General features: G+C 48.2%; 1 non-coding gene across 1 annotated transcript; it reads right to left on the reverse strand.

Moving 5' to 3' along the window:
* Positions 1-5,405: 5,405 nt before the first annotated feature.
* Positions 5,406-5,569, reverse strand: LOC115067491. The gene has a single exon (XR_003846903.1). It is a non-coding gene; the product is annotated as a U1 spliceosomal RNA (small nuclear RNA).
* Positions 5,570-6,000: the final 431 nt, after the last annotated feature.

A 6,000-nucleotide genomic window follows, 5' to 3' on the forward strand; every position in this document is an offset into this window, starting at 1 on the left:
GGAGGCAGAGGCAGGCGGATCTCTTTGAGTTCAAGGCCAGCCTGGTCTACATAGTGAGTTCCAGGACAGCGGGGGCTACAGGGAGACCCTGTTTCAAAAAAAAAAAAAAATTGATTGTGGGAGAGCAAGGCATGATGGCATATACCTTTAATTCCAGCACTCAGGAGGCAGAGGCAGATGGATCTCTGTGAGACTGAGGTCAGCCTGGTCTTCATAGTGAGTTCCAGGCCAGCTTGTGGCTACAGAGAGACCTGTCTAAGAAAAAAAAAATCTTAAAAAACAATGTGTGTGTGTGTGTGTGTGTGTGTGTGTGTGTGTGTGTGTGTAAATTAGAATAAAAGAACTTTTTTTTTTTTTTTGGTCTTTTTGAGACCGTCATCAGGAAGGTGATGAGGGGTAGGAGATGGAACAGCTGGACTGCAGCGGGACCTGGGGCTCAAGTGGCCTTCAGAATTGCTCCATGCTGAGGCAGGGCACCAGGGTTCTGTTTCCTGACACCAAGGCTCCATCTCCCCAGGAAAGAGGCATAGCCTTAGTCAGATACCTCCCTTAAAGTAGATAACTCTGGGCTGCAGAGAGTGCTAAATGCAGGTACTGCTCTCCCCCAGGACACACACATTGGAACTGACTGTTGGCCTGGTAACAACCTCTCAGGAGAGCTCAGAGAGCATGTCCAGATGGGGAAATGTGTTAAGCCAGTGAGGAACAAATGTTCCTGGTTCCTGATTGGCTATGACTGAGGCCGGTTATTGATAGTCACCCATAAGGAAGGTCATAGCCTCTAACCAGGACTCCAGCTGTTAGAAGGACCTGTGCAGAGTCTGACACGAAGAGGCCATTTGCATGGGGTGAAGATGTAGACTCCTTTCACAGGTACAGGACAAGACTCATCTACACACAGACCAGTGACATTGTGTGGCTCCAGTCCTTAATCTCCACGCTCCCCTCCAGATGTCTAAAGGAACCTGAGAAAGGAACTAATCCAAGCAGCGCCTCCCATTGGAGAGAGAGCGTGATGGTGGCAGAAGGTGCCTGCACCTCCCTCATCAACAGAAGGAAGCAGAGGCTGCGCTTTGCCCGGATGGAGATGCAGGCTGGACTTGGAAGAGAGCGAAGCATACACCTATCATGCAGTTTCTCAGGATCAACTCTGAAGTAAGGGATTTCACTCCCCAAAGAAAAGGCAAGCTGGGGCTGTGGCTCAGGTGGTAGAGTTCTTGTCTAGCATGCATGAGGTCCTGGGTTCGATCCTCAGAACTTCATCAGGAGGCATGATGAAGTAATCCCAGCACTGAGAAGTGGATGCAGGAGGATCGAGAGTTCATGGTCATTCTCAGCTCCATAGGGAGTTCCAGGCCAGCTTGGGCTAGAGATCCTGCCTCAGAAAAGAAAGAAGGGAAAGAAGCAGGGGCCCCAGCGTTCCCGCCCATCCCTGGATACCTGCAGCATTTGTGACTGGGGAACTCTGCCATGCTCTTGGGCGCTGAGTTCCTGGATTCCATTGCTAGCCGCTGCACTGCCCTGGAGAACGAGCGTGGGCCATGTTTGCCTTCCCCCATTCAGGCTGCTGCTATGTGCTGCCACTCTGGAAGCAGCCCTGCGGCTCCTTCTACCCAGCCCTGCAAAACATCCAGATGGCCTCAACTACCCACTCACCCACCCACTTTCCTTGGAAACCGTCTGGCAATGCCCCCTAAGTGGCTTGGATAACAGAGGTCCTAGGAAGCACATGAGAGGCCTCCTCACCCACCAGGGTCCCAGGAAACAGAGAAGCTCACCGTGGTCCCTGGGATCTGACAGGTGGCCTTACAGATCTTCCTTCAGTATATTCTCAGAAGCCCAGCCTGTAGCTGAAACAGGAAGTAGCTGAGCAGCTTTCCCCTAGCAGGTCAGGCCCAGGACCCCCGAGGAGTCACCTTTGTGACCCTCAGACAGCAGCAGTGTGCCATTGACGGCGTGCTGTGCCATGCCCACTGGGGCCCACCAGGAGAGCCCTACCCTCTTGCCCACAGGAACTTGCAAGCCCCCGACACCCACAGCCAGGCACACCACACCCAGAGCTGTCAGTGAGCCCTCATCCTGCAAGGCCACTGCACCCCCGCTGGCCCTGAAGTTCCACAACACCAGCAGCAGAGGCCTTGAGATACTGTTGATGTTGACTAGAGCTGAAAAAAGCCCCACACGGTGCGCTAAAGCCTGTACCTGGAGCTTGAGTCAACATAGCCTGTTCAGTGTCCTCACATCACTGGGAGAACGTGATCCCTGAAAGTCACTTGGTAAAGATGGCAGAGGCAATGGATCTGCCAGATACACAGATATCAGTGCAGGGATGCAGAAAGCACACGCCTGTCATACCAGCATTTAGGAGGTAGAGGCAGGAAGACAGAAGTTCAAGGTCATCCTTAGCTACACAGCAAGTTTTTAAAAAACTGGAGAGATGGCTCAGCTGTTAAGAGCACTGGCTGCTCTTGCAGAGGACCCAGGTTTGATTTCCAGCACCGACATGGCAGCCAACAACCCACTGTAACTCCAGTTCCAGGGGATCTGATGCCCTCTTCTGTCCTCCAAGGGCATTGTATGACACGGGTGTACCAACTACATGCAGGCAATACACGCATACATATATAAACAAAATAATAACCCACACCTTTAGTTCCAGCACTTGGGAGGCAGAGGCAGGTGGATCTCTGAAGCCAGCCTGGTCTACATAGCAAGTTCCAGACCAGCCAGGGCTACATAGTGACCCTGTTTCAAAACAAACAAAAACCGCCTAACATTGGCCATATGCTTATGACTTACATTTTGTGTATTTATATACATTTATACAAGCATTTATATTTTTAATTTAGAAGTCCTAGAATCACAGAGGTCAAATTGAGAAAAGGCAAATAATGGTTTAGAAAGTAACAAGTAACTACTAGAGTGTTAGGAATGATCTCTACAGACATGAGTCACTTAATGACAGGGATATGTTCTGAGAAATGCTTGGTGGGGTGATCCATCACTATGAGAACATCCAAGCGAGCACTTAAACTGCTCAAGATGCCGCCAATCAGTCAGCCCGCACAGCCGCTTCATGCAAGTGAGAGACACAGAAAGCACAGGGTACGTGACGCTGGAGCAGGTGATCAGTCTGTAAGCAGTTTCATTTAGATGATTTTTTGCACTACCAGGGACAAAACCAAGGGCTTCGCACATACTAGATGAACAGTCAACCATGGAGCCACAAGCCCAGGAAATATTTTTATTATAAATAGAAGGTAAATTTTAAAACAGTGCAGTAAAACCATAAACCAGCAACACAGACGTGCTGTGATTAACAACTGCTGTGTGCTCTGTGTACCTGTGTGTGTTCCCCACACACTGCTGTCATGTGACTTTTCCTATGGAGACGTGAAAAAATGTCACTTCACCCAGGGCATTGACAGCAATTCCAGCAAGCCTAGCTGGGTGAATTGATGGACCCGTGGGGTTGCTGCAGGAGCACGGGTGGCTAAAAGGTCACGGCATCACTGAAAAGCCACCTCAGACGTGTGACAACTTGGGAACGCTGCCCCTCTCGCCCTCAGTGACTGACTGCAGGTCCTGTAGTCCCAGCAGTCGTTCACTGCAGGTAGAACCTTGGGGAGGGGCCTTGTGAGTCCTGTAGCTTTCTGCTTCTCTTGAATCAGCTGTTTCATTTGCTTCCTGAGTCTGCTGAGCGGCTGCTCATCTCCCTCCAGGAGGGCCGATTTCAATTCAGAGGGACTGAGGACACAACACTCTACCTCTTCTACCAGCTCTCACATTCTTTCTGTCCCCTCTTCTGCAACGTTCCCTGAGAGTCCAAGGGAATGATAGGAATGTGTGACGCCATGTATGGCTGAGCATTGGGCCCTCCGCCACAGCCATAGTCTCTTACTCTCAGTAGCTTGACTGGTTGTGAGTCTGCCCGGACCACCACCCACTGCAGAAAAGTTTCTTGACTGAGTCTGACAGCAGTAATCCGTGGATGAACCTCAATGTTCAGAAGGCAATTTGGCAGGTGCGTCATACCCTTTTATAAAAACAGCAGCAGAGGCCTCTTGCTGGGGCGTATGAGCTCCTCAACCACAGGTCTTTGCCTAAGTTTACAGTTTCAAACATCAGTTCTCTCCTGTGGGGCATGCATGCAGATATGTGTGTGTATGTTCATGTGTGCACATGTGCGAACTATCGGTATGCGTGCACATGGAGGTCAGAGATCAATACCAAGTATTTTCCTCAATTTCTCTCCACATTATTTTATTTTTTATTATTTTTATATTATTTTATGTGTTTGAGTGTATTGCCTGCATATATGTAAAGGCACCCATGTCCTGCAATGCCCACAGAGGTCAGAAGAGGGCATTGGATCCCCTGGAACTGGAGTTACAGGTGGTTCTTAGCTGTCATGTGGGTGCTGGGAACCTATCCTGGGTCCTCTGCAAGAGTAGCTAGTGGTCTTAACTGCTGAGCCATCCCTCTAGACTATTATTATTATTATTATTATTATTATTATTATTATTTGTCTTTTTTGAGACAGGGTCTCCTTGCAGCTCCAGCTGGCCTGGAACTCACTGTGTAGACCAGGCTGGCCTTGAAGTCACAGAGATCCACCTGCTTCTGGCTCCCAAGTGCTGGGATTAAAGGTGTGTGCCACCACGCCCAGCTCTATCTTCATCATCATCATCATCATCATTATTATTATTATTATTTTGAGACAAAATTTATCATTGAAGCTGGAGTGCATCAATTGGGCAAGGCCAGCTGGCCAATGAACTCCAGGGATCGGCCTTCATAGCCTCCCCCTTCCTGCCCCAGTGCTGGATTTGCAGCTGCAGATTGCTGTATTATTTTTTCATGGGTACCAGGGATTTGAACTCAGGTCCTCATGCTTTTTCAGCAAGCATTTTACAAACAAAGCCAACTCCAAGGCCTGTAGAGTAGATGTTAAATCCAGTTAGAAGGCAGTTGGTTGGACCCACAATAATGTTTCACTATTATTCCAGTAGGCACACCTTGCCTGGCATGTTGGTGGTGTAGCACACAGGGGCCATAACTGATAGGACTGTCAGTGGCAATTCTATCCCAGAAGTTTGTGTAGCACCCTCCAGCACTGCAAAAACCAGCCAAAATGAGGTGAATTTCTAGCTCAGTCCCAGCCTGATTCTTCCATGACCTGCCACCAAAGAATGTGGTGTCTTCAGCAACAGAGACTTAACCTAGTTCTGGTGTGCAACCAACAGCCTTTATAGTTTGTGGGGCTTCAGAGGCTTCTCTGGCCAACAACTCAAAGGGAGGTAGCCTGCCCATGGTACTGAGACTTTCACACAACATTATGGCCCCTGGAAGGGCCTTCTTCCATGTGTGCAGAGTACCTTATTTAAACTCTTGTTTTATCTTTTGAGGGAGGAGCATGAAAGCAGTCCCCAATACCACAAACTATGCAGTTAAGTTTCCTGCATTTGGGAGAACTCTCAGGAGTCAGCACACGCAAAATGCCATGGATGAGACTCATCCTGGAAAAACCACCTTCTTGATCCTGGGATCTCACTTGCCAGGTGTTTCTTAACACATTTTAACTGCTATATTTTTTAAAAAAGATTTGTTTTTATTTTTAATTAGATACACAGTGGAATTAAAAAAGAAAGCCCAGCTTTCACATCACTGCCTCAAAGGGATAATACATATGGAGTCTTATGGAATGCGAAAATATTTCTTGTTTTCTTATTTATTTTTATGTGTATGAAAAGCCTGCATGTATGTAAGTGCACTTGTGTGTGCAATGCCCACAGAGATCAGAAGAGGGCATTGGAGCCCCTGGAACTGGAGTTACAGATGGTTGTTAGCCACCACATAGATGTTGGGAAGTCAGTGCTCTTAACTGCTGAGCCATCTTACCAGCCCCCAGAAATGGTTCTTGCCACTTCAGTAACCAGAAAGCTAAATTCACATATCCACCATGAAAAAAATTTTCAAACTATGCTTTTCAAAAAATTA

The sequence above is a fragment of the Nannospalax galili genome, unplaced genomic scaffold, assembly GCF_000622305.1.
Source record: "Nannospalax galili isolate Female #2095 unplaced genomic scaffold, S.galili_v1.0 scaffold706, whole genome shotgun sequence".
Taxonomy (NCBI): Eukaryota; Metazoa; Chordata; class Mammalia; order Rodentia; family Spalacidae; genus Nannospalax; species Nannospalax galili.